This window comes from Dipteris shenzhenensis, chromosome 20 (genome assembly GCF_047967505.1).
Source record: "Dipteris shenzhenensis isolate YYH24624 ecotype China chromosome 20, Dip_SZ_1.0, whole genome shotgun sequence".
Lineage (NCBI taxonomy): Eukaryota > Viridiplantae > Streptophyta > Polypodiopsida > Gleicheniales > Dipteridaceae > Dipteris > Dipteris shenzhenensis.
Window position 1 is genome coordinate 38,520,133 of NC_141615.1, and position 17,807 is coordinate 38,537,939.

General features: G+C 43.1%; 1 protein-coding gene and 2 pseudogenes across 4 annotated transcripts in view; 2 read left to right on the forward strand and 1 right to left on the reverse strand.

Annotated features, from left to right (window-relative positions):
• The window catches only part of LOC147889630 (uncharacterized), a 72,947-nt gene that overhangs the window by 17,724 nt on the left and 37,416 nt on the right, over nucleotides 1-17,807 (reverse strand). The window lies entirely within an intron of this gene.
• Nucleotides 13,380-14,659, forward strand: LOC147889631 (uncharacterized; annotated as a pseudogene).
• Nucleotides 14,661-15,554, forward strand: LOC147889632 (uncharacterized; annotated as a pseudogene).

Consider the following 17,807-nt stretch of genomic DNA (forward strand, 5'->3'; position numbering starts at 1 on the left):
CAATTGCTAAGTCTACCCAAGAGGGCAGGCCAAAAAGAGTGGTAGGTAGACCTTAGGTCAAGTAGGCCACAGATGATGTTATATCATGGTCAGTGGATAGAGATCTGTAAGGGGCCACATGATGTGGCAAAGCCTCACTATGTCATGCACTCTTGGGCAGCCAATCAGATGCAAGTATTGCATCAAGTATATGTGTTTGATGCATTCTAAGGCACACTATGTCAATGTGCCACGTAGGATGGGACTAAAGCCCTGGCTTCTTAGAGAAGCCACCAAGAGGCTTCTCCCTCACAAATGCTCATCTCCTCGAGTAAGGTTTGCTATGTATAGGATCTACTGCTCATTTTGCATCGATTGCTACATTTCCAGTTATATGCTTTTGTTTGGCATTTTCCATTTCAGCAATTCATTGTGAATGTGTACTTTGATTCTACCTACATGATTGTGGTCAGGCATCCATCACAGCCTAATGAGACCCCCTTGTTTCCTTTCACTTGGCCCATTCAACTGCTTTGCCTATCTATGAGATGAGATCCCGAGCTGGCCCATGGTGATCCATACTACATTGGAAATATGGATCTGTAAGTATTCCAGTGCCTGGATGAAGTGGTCCTCAATCAAATGCAGGAAATACTCTTTGTAGAACGCCATCTTGATCCATCTTGGTCCCATGAGATTGTACGGGAGATATCCATGTCCTATGGGTATACACTTGCCATAGGTTATCCCTTCTAATCCGATAAGTCTCTTGGTGTGTCAAATGTAGGAAAGGGACATCTAGAGAGTATTGATAAGGCGGTAAATTGTTAATAGACATGCCTTAGAATCGAATCATTTGAAGACTCTTACATACTAACACTGCCGGTCACCCTCAATTGCAAGATGCATGGATGATGAGAGGGCCCTCCATGGTAGCCTCTAGTGGTCTACCTTCGTCCACCCCAAATGCATGATTCGTTCCAAATAGAACATGATTTGAAAAGAGACATCTGTGTAGAGTGGCCTCTCAACAAACTCTACCAGAATGATATCGTGTGGAGTAGATCTCTTTCCCTAGATCATACGAGATAGCATCATGACCTGTACTCACGCAAAATCATTCCACTCATCCTCTTTGAGTTCTACTTCCCAAAAGGCACCTACATATAAGGTCACTGGTCAAACTAGAGAACTGAAGAGACAAAACTATGTAGTCACATGCTAGAACTGTAGCTAAAAACAATGTCTCACGAGTCGTGATAAAGAGGCATGCCCCTTGGACAAGCGTGCAAGTGCTACCAATTTCATAGTAAACTTGGGGCCTAATAAAAGGCACCCCAAGTACACACAGAATTCAACTATTTCAACCATCTCCTCTATAAGTGTGGAAGTATCACGCTAAAGCTGAATGTCATTAGTGTTGAAGATCATAACCTTTGTTTTTACCCAGGTTGACCTTCATGTCTTTGCTCTCACAAAAAACTTGCAAGGCTGTCAAATGCATCTGTGATCCCTCTGCTGTTTTTCTGATAAGCACCACATCATTCACAAGCCACATATAGCAAGATAAATATGATAGACTATGCCCGGGTCAATCCTCAATCTCCTAGTGTGTCCACGAAAGAGGCTAGCTCATGTAGAGGCCATAGAGAGTGGGTGGGAGAGGGCACCCCTGCTTCATCCCAATGGTGCCAATCACCTCATAAAAACAACACCTATGTAGTGCGCACTCAGTATGTAACTCTCTCATACAAAGCCACGACTACCCACATAACATCATGTGCAATATCCAAAACTCAAAGTCACAATAAGTCAAGCCCATGGTACAGAATCCAAGGCCATCCGGAAGACCACAAAGCAGCATTAAACCCTCTTGTCTCCCTAGTGGCGGTAAAACCTCTCAGTGCTCTCTTAAAGGGGAAGGGAACGATTGCTTTGCATAACACTGTGGAATATTGCCTTACTCATAGATTTGCTAGACAAAAACTGAAATGTACAATATTGCCCGAGAAAAGATTAACACATGATTAACACGCCAAGACAAGGCCCTCCCTTATCCAGGGACTTTATAACAATGAGATCTCAATGAGATACAAGATCAAGGTGTTGAAGTAAATCTTATCACCACCTTCCAAACTTGAGACCAAACAAACTATAGCTGGAGCTATGTACAAGAAGGCTGAGGAGTAAGCCTATATACATAGACAGTTCTCAAAAGATAGCCTAGCTAGGTGCTCAAGGCTCCAAGGGCTCTCCAATCTGGAGGGAAGATGCTTGCACAAATATCACTGTTTCCACACATCAGTAATGCGTAGCGGTTCATGCATGGCCCTCCACATGTCCCCACAGGCTGACGTGTCATGCCACATGTCAGGGTTGCCACCTCAAGATGCCACCTCAACTTGCAACATCATCATGCCACATCAACATGCCACGTTGATAGGACAAAACCTGTCTCAAGTTTTTGAGCACTGTATATAGCTGTGGGTAGGCACATAGCTGTACACATCTAGGGTAGGTGTGGGCTTTTGGCATTTGTGGATTTTTCTTTCACAAGCATGATGGACTGATGTATAGTTTTTTGAGACAATAAAGTATGTTTTGCAGGGACTTCATGGGAAATGATGAAATGCAATGTGGTTGTACCAGACTTCCAGAGCAAGGGTGTCCAGTGTGTGATCAAGCGAAATGTTTTTGGGGTCATGTAAAGTCAAGTCATGAAGGGTTTTTTTATATTTTCCTGAGTCAATATGCACTTGCATGTTACGGGAATTTGACATGTTTTGGTGCCCACGTCAAGGGGCTTTTCATGTGTGTGTACGGGGTTGCATGCAAGCTTTAATGTGCATGCTAATGTGTGTGGGAATTGTGTGACTAAAGGTCCAAAATGTGCATTTAATGTGATTTGGGGGAAATGTCTTGAGAGTGGTAAAATGTCACTAATGAGGTGGCAAATTAGGCTGAGGTGGCTGGACTGATTGGGAAGGCATCCTACTCATGCAAAGGTGGCTACGTGATGGATGAAGGGGAGCTTCTAGGCTGTGAGCTGGAGCTACGTGGAGATGGCGGCTGGGAGCTGATTCAGTTTTACGCTGGAAGGATCTACGATGCAAAGGGGGCTCCGAGAAGAGGAGGCTGAACGACGAAAAATGAAGGGGGCTATCGTAGATGAAAGAGGGTGTGTGTACTGAGAAGACCTTGGCGCTGGGGATCTCCAGAGATTACGAGCTGTTGTTCGTTGGCTGAGCATAGCTACTATGTAGGTAAGACAGTCGTTGTTTGCATGTGAGCTGATGCAGAGAATCCTGGTCTGGCTGAGATCATATGGAAGGGTTCTGTTTTTTTTCTGATTGAGGAAGCTACGTGGCTGTGCGGGTGACGCTATAAATGTGAGCTAGTCTCTCCGTGAGAAATGAAGGCAATAGGGCTATTGCTGGAAGTGTCTTCCGTTGGGTTTGTGCATAGTTGGTGATGATCTATGGATTAACACAGCTTAAGGCATAGCTGTGTATCGTTGTCTGCTAGCTGAAGGATTTTGGGCGACAGAGACTCCATGAACTCCGTATGCAAAGAGATAGAGGGACCAAGGAATTGCAGGCTAAGGCGCAATGGATCGTGACCTGCATCGATAATGATTGTCCTAAAGGAGTTAGGCAATTGATGCTTGCTGCAGATGTTCGTCAATCACTGATCTTCTGCTTTGTGAGGGAAGAGAACTTATCCTAAAGGAATCGAAAGCCTCTTTGACATGGTTGTGATCTTATGTTGATTTGATCGCGGGAGATTTCTGAATACTGATAGAGAGGGAGAGGAGAAGGTGCTGCTGCAGCTTTGCAGGAATTATGAGCTGTTGTTCTTGATGGAAGCTTAGGAGTGTGGGCTGTGGGTTCATAGTGTTTTGAGGCTGACTGTTTTCTGAGTTTTGAGGGGAAGTTCAGTTCTAGGTTCAGTCTGTTTCGAGTTGTGCAGTCTTTTGGTTCTCTCTGAGTCTGTGTGATCTATGTTCAGTCAGTTTTTGTGGGGGGTTTGTCTCGGTGCCTATTACAAAGACACATACTCTGGAATCTGGTTCATAAACTCATCATTTACGAGCCCACATTGCAGCTGATCCCTATGAAGTCTCAGCTATCTGACGTGGTGAAGTACATAATTCCTGGTTGTCTTTCCTTTTTTTCCTTATCATCTTTTTTGGCGATCCTGCTAGGGACAGAGGAGGAGTTTTCAATTGAGATTGGGTACTCAAGACAAAACGGCCCAGAAGATTGGCTGGGGAATGTTGCTTGAATTTCTGTGGGGTTAGGGATTGAAACTATGAAGACAAAGCCTCGCATGAGAGTGATTCATTGTGAGTTATGTGGGGAGTGTGGACACATGAGAGATAGATGCCTTGATGTTGAACTTCGGGTGATACGTCTCTGTGCGAAGGTTCAAAAGGCTTTGAAAGTGATTGGTCTTAGGAAGAAGAATGCTAGTCAAATGCAGGGTAAGTTTTCTTCAGTAGAGTGATTATTTTTGTTTTCTTTCCAGAAGAGGTTGGGTGGTATTTCTGGTTGGAAGTGTGTTTGAGATAAGTTAGTCAAGAGGAGAGATGGTTCATGAATTTCCTCGATTTCACGGGTTGCCCAATGAGGACCCAGAGAGGTTTTCGGAGTGCTTGGAGTTCAAAGATCTTATTAAAGACAAGAATGCTTCAAAAGTCCTTCAGATTCTATCCTTTTATCTGTTGGGAGAAGCGAGAACTTGGCTGCAGACTTTCTCAACAAGGATGCGTGATGATCAGGGTGCTCACAGAAACCCAACTTATCCAGAGGTGAGGATAGCTTTCCTGGACAGGTTTATGTGTGTTAGAGATCCTGATGGCATTTGGAGAGAGCTATGTTTATTGCAGCAACAGCCGACTCAGCTAGTGGATGAGTATGTCGGTAAGTTCACTGTGTTGTGGAATAAATGGCAGGTGGCCTTATTACCTGAAGTTCCTCCCATAGTCATAAAAAAGGATAGGTTTGTTGCTGGTCTGAAGCCGGAGATTAGGATAAAGATTGAATGTAAAGAGCTGGTCACTTATGAGGATGCTCTCAGGGTGACAAAAGAGAAGGAGAGGAAGCAGATAAGATTGCCAATGGTTCAGCATGTGCCTGAAATTATCTCTCATGTGAAGCCAGAAATACAGAAGCCTAAAGTCAAGAAGGAGGAGAATATAGAAGAAGAAATTCATGAAATGTCGGAGCTTATGAAGAGTTTGAGTTTGAATTTGATGAACGGTAGGGGATAGATCATCGGGTGGTTATGGCAAAGGCAACATGCCTTCTTCAAATAATTCAGGCCCGTGGCAGGCAGGACGAGGTCAAGGGTCATTTGGACCTTGTGTCCAGTGCTTTAATTGTGGAGAGTTAGGACATTACAGCACACACCGTGATAAGCGTCCTCGTGCTGGAGGTGATGTTTATCCATTGCCAACAAGGTAAATAATAGGGTGAATGATCATAGTGTAGAAGTAAAAGATGCAAGTCAGCCTAGTACGTCTGGAATCTGTAAAGCCACTGCAGAAGAGAAAGGGAAAGGTAAGGCAGTTACATTTGGCTTGTTGGAGTTGGAGGAAGTTAAAGATGTCATGCCATTAGGGAAGAGAGAGAGAGAGAAGAGGAGGTTGGTCCGAGTGCAAAGAAGGGGAAGCAGTCTGAGGAGATGATGACCTACCAAAAGAAGAAGAGCACGAAGCCCAGAAGGAAGTACAGAACTGCAGATTATCCCATGGGGAAGGAGCAGGGAGATTATGATTTGGTGGAAGACCTTTCAGCGAGGAAACCGGACATTACATTTGCTCAAATGATTGTCTATGCCCAAAGCTTACAAAAGAGTCGAGGCAAGTTGTAAATCCAACAAAGAGGAACTCTCATAAAGGTACAATTAAGCTGATGTCTGTCTCAGAGTTGCCAGATCTTTTACCTGCTGTAGCAGCTTGGCATAAAGGAAAGGGTTTTGGAGAGGCCTGTATAGATAGGGGTGCACAGATTTGTGTGATTACTCAGGCTTGTGTGGAGAGATTAGGATTGAAGATATCCCGCTCCTCTAGTTATCGCATCAGAATGGCAAACCACTCCAAGGTGAAGACTTTTGGGATAGTACCTAGCCTGGAGGTTGAGGCATTCAGTGTTTCATGTGGAGTGGATTGTCATGTGATGCCTGCGGGGTTGGGAGCCTATCCTTTGATTCTTGCAAGGCCGTGGTTGAGGAAGGTAGGTGCAATTCAGAATTGGCAAAAAGGAATCTTTTCTGTACATACGAATGGGAAGAAATCGAATTTCGATATGGTAAGCAGGGCTGAAGTTTCAGATTCAGCAAGTGAAGAGGAAGAGAGAAGTGAAACCAGCAGTAAGGATGAGAGTTCGGTGACTTCAGAAAGTGATGAAGGAACAATAGCATTGGTGGATTTGGTAGATGAGGATTCACAGGTAGATTTTGTGGGGGCAATAGGGTTCGGTGAGGAAGAGGTGGATAGGTTTGAGGTTATCGAGGATTTAATGCAGCCCAAATGTTCTCAAGAATCAACCCAGGTGTTGATTGAGCAATCATTGAATCCTAATCTCAATGTTGAGGAGAAATAACAATATTTCAAGATGTTGCAAAAATACCCCAATTTGTTTATCACCTCTTATGAGGAGATCAAGGGATTTAAAGGGAAGCCTCTGAGGATTGAGCTGAAGGAAGGTGCCAAACCTGTTTTTCAGAAAATAAGAAGATTAAGCCCGAAACAGAGAGATGTGCTGAAGGAAGAGGTAGATAAGCTTCTCAAGGCAGGAATAATTTATCATGTAGTTCACTCTGATTGGATAAGTCCTATGGTCATAGTGCCAAAAGGTGTGGACAAATGGAGAGTCTGTGTCGATTACAAGCCTTTGAATGCAGTGACAAAGAGAAACCACTATCCTCTGCCTTTTCTCGATAATATTCTTGATAAAGTGGCGGGTCATGAAATGTACAGCTTGTGTGACGGATATTCAGGGTACTTCCAGATAGCCATAGCCCAAGAAAATCAAATCAAGACTACTTTCATTACCCCCTAGGGCTGTTTTTGTTACAGGAAAATGCCTTTTGGAGTTACCAACGGCCCCTCGCACTATCAAAAGAATTCAGATCTGATTTTATCACCTTTCCTGGATAAATTTTGTAAAGTGTTTATTGATGACATCTGTGTGTACAGAGGAAGAAGGGAGCACTGTGGAAAGCTGGATCAGGTATTCTATGAGATTAATAATAATGGTGGTCAATTAAATCCTAAGAAGACTCAGTTAGCTCAGACCAGCATTAAAAAATTGGGGCATATTGTATCTGAGAATGGGATTATCCAGGTAAAGTAAAAGCTTTAGTTATGCTGTCCTCTCTTGAGAATACCAAGCAGTTGCATACCTTTCTCCAGAAGGTGAAGTATCTGTCAAGATTTATTCATATGTTATCTCAGATTTTGTATCCTCTTCAGCAGGTGGTAAAATCTGAGCCTCTGAAATGGACGACAAAGAGTGAAGAGGTGTTTGACGCAGTTAAGGAATCCTTGACTCATATTTCAAGTGTAAAGCCACCAGATTATTCCATGACTTTTTATGTGAATCCGTATGTAGGACCAGATGCTATTGGTGCTATTCTTTTGCAGCAGGGAGAGGGTTCTAGATACATGAGGCCAATCTATTATGCCAATAGGGTGAAGAGTGAAGTAGAAAGGAAGTATTCAGCGGCTGAATTGGTTCTGGCTAGCCTCTTGTATGCCTGTAGGAGATTATTGTCCAAGCCTTTTGTGGTTCTCACCTCATGTTCACTACTGCCTCATATGTTGAATAGTACAAACATCTCCAGGAGCATGATTAAATGGATAGTAGAGTTACAGGAGTACTCTTTTACCTTCTTGGTTGAGAACTCTACCAGAGCTTCCTTGGCTGATCTCCTCACCTATAAGGAAGGACCTATTTTAGTTGAAGATGTGGAGAAGAACACTGACGTGAAAGTACTAGAGGATGCATTTGTTTTACACTTTGATGGATCTTACAAAAAAAGTTTAAATAAAAGTACAAGAAGAATTGTAATTTATGATCCTGGAGGAAATGAGATTCGGAAAATGGGAATTCAGCTTGAAGCCAGCAATAATAATGAAGCTGAATATGCAGCCCTCTTCGAAGGTTTGAAAGTATGCATTAGTCTGGGTATTAAGAGACTCGTGATTAAAGGAGATGCTCTGTTGGTTGTGAAGCAAATTTTAGGTGTCTGGAAGGTTAAGCATGTTCATTTGAAGAGATGGATAAGCACGGTGAAGAAACTGTTAAATCAATTGGATGCCTGGACACTCCAGCATATTGAAAGAGGTAAGAATGTAAATGCACATGATGCTGCGCAGGAAATTACAGCAGCTTATGTTGATGCAGTAGGAGTGCAGGAGCCCTTATACAAAGGGAGGGAGACATTAGCTTGTGAGGAAAGCTTCCTGTTAACTGATAAAGTGCCTGAAGAAGTTCCGAAACAAAGAAAATACAGATTAATTAAAAGCTGTACTTATTATTGTCTGATAGATGATGTTCTTTACATGAAAGGGGCTGATCTGGTGCTCAGAAGAATTCCCTAGCATGAGGAAGTTTTTCATATTCTACAAGCTAATCAGGAGGGAGTATGTGGAGGACATTTTGCTTTCAAAATCATGCTGAGGAAAATACTTACAGAAGTGTGTGGCCATCCCTCCAGAGAGACATAAGACATTGGTGCAGGTCATGCCTACAGTGTCAGCAAATGAGTAAGAGGATCTTACATCCAGAACTCAGAAATATCATGCTTGCTTATAATACTTTCAAGAAATAGGGAATAGATGCCATCGGTCCTCTACCCATGACAGCCAGGGGAAAATGTTATATGCTGACAACTGTGGATTATTTGACGAGATGGGCTGAAGCACGAGCAGTACGGGCTGTCAATGCGAAATCTGTATGTAAATTTGTGTATAAGGATATCTGCTGTAGATTTGGTGTACCACTGGCGTTGCTTTCTGATAGAGGTCCAGGTTTCAGGAGTGGACTGATGGATTTATTATGTGGTAAGCTGAAGATTAAACACAGATATGCAAGTCCCTATTACCCTCAATGTAATGGGATGAATGAAAATTTTAATGGTGTGTCTACTAATATCATGGGAAAAATCATGAGAACCTATGAGAAGGAGTGGGATCTTGCTTTGCACTGGGCCTTATGGGCTTACAAAGTTGCAATAAAAGAAGGCACCCAGTTTTCACCATTTCATCTTGTTTACAGGAAAGAAGCTCTATTACCCTTGGAAGTAGAAATTCCTGCATTACAGATGTTAATGAAGATAAACGAGGATTCAAATTCTACTTTCCAGAACCGGTTATTGGATTTGCAGGAAGCACAACTAGACAGACAAAAGGCAATGGAACATTATGCTTTAATTCAAGAGGAGAATCAAAAGAGAGCAAACAGGAAATTCAGGGATAAGAAAATCAAGGACGGTGATCTAGTTTTGAGATACAACAGTAGTCTGGATTCTACCTTCAAGAAGAAATTTGTGACCAACTGGGATGGACCTTTTCGTGTGACGAAGAAATTCAAAAATGGATCATATCAACTTGAGGATTTGGATGGTCAGCAGCATAAGAATAGAGTCAATGGCTTCAGACTAAAGAAATACTTTCAGAGGATCATGAGTATAGGCAGCTGTCGACCTACTGTGATGAAACCAAACAAGCCAAAAGACCTCATGGATGAGGATCTCTGAAGAAATGCAAATCTTATATACCTCTATCTGCAAGACATGAATGTCTGCAGACTTGGGGATGGGCAAAATGATAGGACAAAACCTGTATCAACTTTTTCAGCACTATATATACCTGTGGGTATGCACATAGCTGTACACATCTAGGGTAGGTGTGGGCTTTTAGCATTTGTGGATTTTTCTTTGACAAGCATGATGAACTGCTGTATAGTTTTTTGAGACAATAAAGTATGTTTTGCAGGGACTTCATGGGAAATGATGAAATGCAATGTGGTTGTACCAGACTTCAGAGCAAGGGTGTCCAGTGTGTGATCAAGCGAAATGTTTTTGGGGTCATGTAAAGTCAAGTCATGAAGGGTTTTTTAATATTTCCTAAGTCAATGTGCACTTGCATGTTACGGGAATTTGACATGTTTTGGTGCCCACGTCAAGGGGCTTTTCATGTGTGTGTACGGGGTTGCATGCAAGCTTTAATGTGCATGCTAATGTGTGTGGGAATTGTGTGACTATACGTCCAAAATGTGCATTTAATGTGATTTGGGGGAAATGTCTTGAGAGTGGTAAAATGTCACTTATGAGGTGGCAAATTAGGCTCAAGTGGCTGGACTGATTGGGAAGGCATCCTACTCATGCAAAGGTGGCTACGTGATGGATGAAGGGGAGCTTCCAAGCTGTGAGCTGGAGCTACGTGGAGATGGCGGCTGGGAGCTGATTCAGTTTTACGCTGGAAGGATCTGCGATGCAAGGGGGGCTCCGAGAAGAGGAGGCTGAACGACGAAAAATGAAGGGGGCTATCGTAGATGAAAGAGGGTGTGCACACTGAGAAGACCTTGGCGCTGGGGATCTCCAGAGATTGCGAGCTGTTGTTCGTTGGCTGAGCATAGCTACTACGTAGGTAGGACAGTCGTTGTTTGCACGTGAGCTGATGCAAAGAATCGTGGTCTGGCTGAGATCATATGGAAGGGCTCTGCTTTCTTCTGATTGAGGAAGCTACGTGGCTGTGCGGGTGACGCTATAAATGTGAGCTAGTCTCTCCGTGAGAAAGGAAGGCAGCAGGGCTATTGCTGGAAGTGTCTTCCGTTGGGTTTGTGCATAGTTGGTGATGATCTATGGATTAACACAGCTTAAGGCATAGCTGTGTATCGTTGTCTGCTAACTGAAGGATTTTGGGCGACAGAGAGTCCATGAACTCCATATGCAAAGAGATAGAGGGACCAAGGAATTGCAGGCTAAGGCGCAATGGATCGTGACTTGCATCGATGATCGTTGTCCTAAAGGAGTTAGGCAATTGATGCTTGCTGCAGATGTTCATCAATCACTGATCTTCTGCTTTGTGAGGGAAGAGAAGTTATCCTAAAGGAATCGAAAGCCTCTTTGACATGGTTGTGATCTTATGTTGATTTGATCGCGGGAGATTTCTAAATACTGATAGAGAGGGAGAGGAGGAGGCGCTGTTGCAGCTTTGCAGGAATTATGAGCTGTTGTTCTTGATGGAAGCTTAGGAGTGTGGGCTGTGGGTTCATAGTATTCTGAGGCTGACTGTTTTCTGAGTTTTGGGGGCAAGTTCAGTTCTAAGTCGGGCTGTGTAGTCTTTTGGTTCTCTCTGAGTCTGTGTGATCTATGTTCAGTCAGTTTTTGTGGTCTCGGTGCCTATTACAAAGACACATACTCTAGAATCTGGTTCATAAGCTCATCATTTACAAGCCCACATTGCAGCTGATCCCTATGAAGTCTCAGCTATATGACGTGGTGAAGTACATAATTCCTGGTTGTCTTTCCTTTTTTTTCTTATCAACGTGTCATGCTGAAATTGTGGACTAAGATTATTCTAACCACTCTTTATTTGTCTGACTAAAAATTCCATTTAGGTGACCAATGCTACTCCCATTTGACTTCTGTTTTCACCCTTAGGTTTTCTTGCAGCTAGCTCTATTCAAAGGGCTACTTTAGGGTTAGTTTGAGTTTGGTTGGCCTTCTCACATAACCTATTAGTCCTATTAGCTTGCTGTCTTGTCTTGCATCCCCTAGACTCTTTCATGTTAAGAAGCCCACACCCAAGGCTACTGCGAACATTCTCTTTAATAGTTGTTGGTTCAGTCTTCATTCTATGCATTTGATTGGTCCCATCTTTGGGTACTCGGGTGGGGTGTGGGTGTGTTCTTTATGTTTCTCCTAAAGAGATACGTCTCAACTTGTGGGACACTAATGCCCGTAACCACTTCAATGGAGGTCCACCCTCAAATGCTAGACCCTAGCCAACTAGTACCTAACTGAACAGTAGGAAAACATATGCATTTGGCAAACATCCTATTTTAAAGAACTTGTAATTTTCAGCAAGTAAAGATATGCAATAAATGAATTAGCAAGTAAGTGAATATGTCTTTTGTGAAGAGAAGTGATAGGTGGGCCTCCTCTATGAGGCTTTATGGTTGAAGATGTGATCTAGTGCGGATCAGTCTTGTCTTAAACCTGCCTGACCAGCCGCTCACGTGCACATGCTCGCAATGTTCTCATTAATGTGTATCTCAAGAATCTACTCATAAACCTTAGCCATCAAATGGCCGACCATAATAGTCCAACGGTTGTTTGCATTCATGGGATCTCCTGCCTTGGGAACAGGTATGATAGTGTTTGTGGTCCAGCGCCACTGCAGAAGAATTCTTTAAACAGTTTGGGTAGGAATTGAGCAAGTATTTCCCACCCATGTATTAGGAGGTCTGCTTGGAGGCCCATTTGATTCTCTCTCCTTCTCCATCTTCATCTCTCTCCCTTCCTCCAAGCATCAAGATTCAAGCCTCTCTCTCTCTCTCTCTCTCTCTCTCTCTCTCGCGTGACGTCAGAGGCCAATCATCTATCGCAGGGTTTTTTCCGGCCTCCCATTTGACGGCCCCTCTATAATTGGTCTCTGACGATCACCACTTGCACATATATATTGTATCTCCCCCCTCTGCCCCATTTTTGGTGCCCTCCCGTTCTTTTTTGTATCATCTGGAGGTAGACACATATTTTTTGTATCAGGACTAGACACACCGTCCTTCATAACCTCTTTCTTGTAGAAACGGTTGGCTGGCCCGTTTTGAGACCGCCACCATTATGCTCATTGTATCAGTTATCTTTAGTCTCATAGACCTTCACGGTCTCCCGAAGACTTTAATAAACTTTCTTTCTTTCTTTCTCTCTCTCTCTCTCTAGCATGACTATGTCTACACTGTTTTCTAGCATGGGTTAGGATGCTCGGTTAGTAGCTCCATCCTTTTCCTCATTGTATCAGGCTTTCTATAAGTCTCATAGACCCATCGGGGGCTTTAGTAGACTTTAATAAACCCTCTCTCTCTCTCTCTCTCTCTCTCACCACCTGCACATGTATACTGTATCTCCCCCCTCTGCCCCATTTTTGGTGCCCCCCCCCTTCTTCTTCTTTGTATCATCTGGAGGTAGACACATATTTTTTGTATCAGGACTAGACACACAGTCCTTCATAACCTCTTTTTTGTAGAAACGGTTGGTTGGCCAGTTTTGAGACCACCACCGTTATGCTCATTGTATCAGTTCTTTAGTCTCATAGACCTTCACGGTCTCCCGAAGACTTTAATAAACTTTCTTTCTTTCTTTCTTTCTTTCTCTCTCTCTCTCTCGCAATGCCACCGGCTATTCATGAAGCCTTTTCCTTGCATTATACTTACTTTGAGAGAGTGAAAGAGAAGTCCAATATTTGCAAGTGGCACTGCAAGTATTGCCCTAAGGTCCAAACTAGTAGTGTGACCCACCTTCTTATCCATTTGTGTAAGTTGGGTGGGAGATCCGAACCATGTACCAAGGACATTTTCAAGAATGTTGTTGAAAGTACCTACCCTTGAAGCGACGGAAGAAGACCTCTATGGCATGAGAGGAGATGGTGTGCCCAGACATATCTTCATCCGAAGCGGAGGATGAGGCCTCTCAATCAGTCTCCAACCATTGCCTCCTTCATGGCTGCTATGTCCTCCGGCACGGCATCAAAGAGAACAAAGACAAGTGACGTACCAAGAAGGAGGCAAGCCACTCTTGCCCAAGCCACGGGTGGCCTCTCCGGTCAATTGTCATTCCTCAAGGAGGGGCAAAGAAACACCGTCATTGAGTGCAATTTCTCTTTCCATGTGCTTAGATATGAACAGTGGCGAAGAATGGTGAAAGCCATAGCCTCGATTGGTCCATGTGAAGGGTGAGATGGAGTTAGCTACAATGGCATGCATACCAAGAAGCTTGATAGCCCGTGCGTGCCGGGTGGGCCAAGTATGGATGCTCATTCTCTTCAACAGATGGTGTGACATAAAGAAAAGAGACATCATTAACATTATTGTCTCTTGTTCTTTTAGAACATACTTCTTGCAGGCTGTGGATGCGGAAGAGAAGAGATGAAAAACCACCGCCTCCTTTATCTATTGCCATATTCAGAAAGCTATACTCGAGGTAAGTTAAGAGTCATGTGACTTCTTTGGATTCTTTAATCTCCAAAAGCAATCTACTTCTTCTTGAATCTTGCAAGCTAACACTTTTCATGTAGGTCCGTCCCACAAATGTGTAGGTCCATGGGTCGTATGCTTGAAAGGGTAAAGACCATTGTGAGCGACGCTTGCTCCATTGTGAGCTTCATCAACTCCAAAACAAGCTTCTTGCCATCTTTCGCATCTACTCCGACTTGGAGTTGAAGAAGCCATCAAAGACACGATTTGCTGCTATGTGGCTACTTCTTGAGCAGCTCAATGATGTACAAAACAAGCTTCAAAAGACGGTCGTGTCTGATGAGTATAAAGAATGGTTTGAAGGAGAGTCAAGTGCAACTCAACAAGAAGCTAAAGATATTAAACGGCTTTGCTTGAGAGAGTCTTTTTGGCAAGGGGTGAAGGCCATTGCCATTACCATTGCCATCACGCCCTTGTACAAGTGCCCTCATGCATCCTGCTTTCAAGGCCCCCTCTCTCTTTACAGATAAGGGCTTGGCCTACGATAGAGATGCATATCTTCCAAAAGCATTGCATGAGAATAAGCACGGCGCATTTCTTCAAGAACTCATAAACTACAATGACCAAAGGGGAACCGCATTTGCTTCCAACGTGTGTTCGAAGAGGAACTCCTTGGTCAAACCTCTTTTTTTGTGAGAGTCTTTTGGCTACCAACTGTCCCATCTACAAAAAGTACTATGAGGGTTCTTGCACAGGTAATTAGAAATCTAAAGCTACGAGACTAAACTCTAATATTTAAATTCATATCTCTAGGCTCTCGTAACTCGTTTACTTAACATTAATACTTAATGTACATTAGGATTGCTCGGGTGAGAGGAATTGGTCTGCTTACTCCCTCATACACACAAAGATACGCAACAAGCTTAGCACGAAACAACTAGAGCGGCTTATTTATTGTTGTTCTAACTTACGTATGTTGCGCAACATGCATGAGATGCCTTTGGGTAGACAGGTAGACTTTTCAACTTCCTATATTGTAAACTCATATTTGCTCTCCATACTTGTAAGTTATACACAATGGTACTTGTCAGTTGACACTTGTAAGTTGTAGGTCTTAAGTTCTAACTATAGTACACACCTCAAATTTCAAATAAATGTGGACTATCGGCGAATAAGCTTAGAAGTGTCACTAGAGAGCGCAATCCAAAGCAGGACCATATTTTCAGGGACCTCTACTTGGAGCTGAAGGAGATAGATCGACGAGTGTTTCATACTCGCATTGGGAGAAGGGTCACCGTTTTAGTTGGTAGCACTCGTGGTGGCGGAGCATCCACATCCTGTATTAGGACATCTGTGCCACCGGCCCCCTGAACCTATGTGAGGTGTGGCTCCGAGAGCACATCAACCACATCCATTACTGAGGACAAGCCGGAGTATGATGAGGAGGGCAATGTTCTTAGAGAGGATGACTATGGTGAGGGGTCTCATGGATCCTCATCATCCTCTACTGAGAATGATCATAGTTCTGGATTTGACAGTGATGGGAGTACCTAGAGGCTAGGACCTAGGCCCTAGGCTCTTGCCTCTAGTAAAGCTTTTTGTAAAACTCTTTACATCTATATTAGACCTTGGTCCCTCTTTTTGCACTGAATACTTTATGTCACGAGTCAGGACTCGCTACTATTTGTAATGATCCTAGTTCTGGATTTCACAGTGATGGGAGTACCTAGAGGCTAGGACCTAGGCCCTAGGCTCTTGCCTCTAGTAAAGCTTTTTGTAAAACTCTTTACATCTATATTGGACCTTCGTCCCCCTTTTTGCACCGACTACTTTATGTCACAAGTAAAGACTCACTACTATTTGTGATGATATTCTTCAGCCCTTTTGACATGAATCATGAATCATGATATATCTTTGGTCCTTTTAAGTTTTGCACCTATGTTACAAGATTATAAACGACTGAATAAAGTGACAATTAAGAATCGATACCCTCTTCCTCGTTCCGATGATTTGATAGACCGTTTGGCCGGAGCGAAGTATTTCACTAAGATTGATTTGCATATGGGTTATCACCAAATCCGTATCTATGCTAAACACATAGATAGAACCGCATTCCGAACTAGGTATGGCCACTACGAGTTTCTCGTATTACCTTTTGGTTTGACCAATGCTCCTACCACCTTCTAGCAAATGACGAACGATTTATTCCAAGATTTTCTGAGCAAATTCGTTATCGTGTTCTTAGATGACATCTTAGTATATAGCCGAACGCTAGAGGATCACATTGGACACCTCCGGATTGTCTTACTTATACTAAGACAGCATAAGCTTTATGCCAAGATGAGTAAATGTGACTTCTTTATGAAGGAGATCATTTACTTAGGACACAAGATTTCTTCTGAAGGTATTAGCATTGATATGGATCATATCCAGAAGGTTTTAATATGGCCTATCCCTCAGACTGTGAAACAATTTCGTTCTTTCCTAGGATTCACATTTTTCTACAGAAGTCTGTACGTGATTATTCACACATCAAGGCACCCCTGACAAACATATTGAAAGGTCGTCGACACAAGTCTACTCAGCCAATCTCTTGGAATGATGCATTGAGCAAGGCTTTTGAAACCTTGAAGTTAACTATCAAGGAAGCACCCGTTCTTGCATTACCCGATCCTAACCGGCCTTATGTTTTAGAGGCCAATGCGAGTGATTTTGCGATTGGGGCAGCTTTATTCCAAGAGGGCATGCCTGTAGCTTTTGAGAGTAAGAAGCTAGACGACACCCAACATCATTGGCCCACACTAAAAAAAGAACTCTATGCGGTTGTGTATGCTTTGAAGGTTTGGAGACATTACTTGTATGGTTCGAAGTTTCTTGTATTGACCGATCACCAGTCAATCAAGTATGTGTGTGACGGGTTTGAATTGAGGGGACGGAAGGCTAGATGGGCAGAGCTAATGCAAGATTTTGATTTTGAAATACGTTATCGAAAGGGTTCGCTGAATAGTGTGGCGGATGCCTTAAGTCGAGTCAAGTTTGTAAATGCTATGTCATTTACGGAAATATCCTCAGCCCTATTTCAATCCTTGAGAGGGCTTTGCGCAACTGATAGTCATTTTAATTCTTATTGGCAGAAAGTCCAAGATGGGAGCTCCATGATTGACCAAGACTCAAGGATTGTGCCACCTACGGTACAAGCGGCGGGAGGCCAATGGATGATTAGGAACGGCTTGCTATTCTTGAATGGAAAGATATGTGTGCCACATGTTTCAAATCTTCGATCCAAGATTCTCTGGGAGTGTCATGATGCTCCTAGTGCTGGACATCTAGGTATACATAGGACTGTCTCTTGTGAAGCATACCTTTTATTGGCCTAAGATGCGTGCATTTATTGAAAACTATGTGGTAGGTTGCCAGGTTTGTCAAGTTACTAAGGCAGAACGTCTTAGAAGCGCGGGTTTATTACAGCCGTTGCAAATCTCAGGTAATAAATGGGTTAGTATTTCCATGGATTTTATTACGGGGTTGCCTAGAACGCGCAAGGGTCATGACTCCATTTGGGTCATAGTGGACCGTCTAACAAAAATGGCTAGATTCTTACCTACTAAAACAACCATCTCAGCT